Raw genomic sequence first — 213 nt, 5'->3', positions numbered from 1 at the left:
TTGTTTTGCTTTGGTTTGTAGTATTCTCTTTCTCTCTCCACTACAGGAATTGAACTGGTTTTAATAGGCTGCAGCATGGATTTTGTAGGTGATCCTCATGATCAGGTGATGGTCTCTGCACTAATTGGTGTTCACCACTTGCTAAATGCATGCAGCCAGCTGTGTAGTACTTCTAATTACCAATGTCATGGCAACCCATTACTTTAAATGACT

Source organism: Protopterus annectens, chromosome 7.part0 (genome assembly GCF_019279795.1).
Source record: "Protopterus annectens isolate FY-2018-M chromosome 7.part0, PAN1.0, whole genome shotgun sequence".
Lineage (NCBI taxonomy): Eukaryota > Metazoa > Chordata > Ceratodontiformes > Protopteridae > Protopterus > Protopterus annectens.
Note: the sequence above shows the minus strand (reverse complement) of the source record.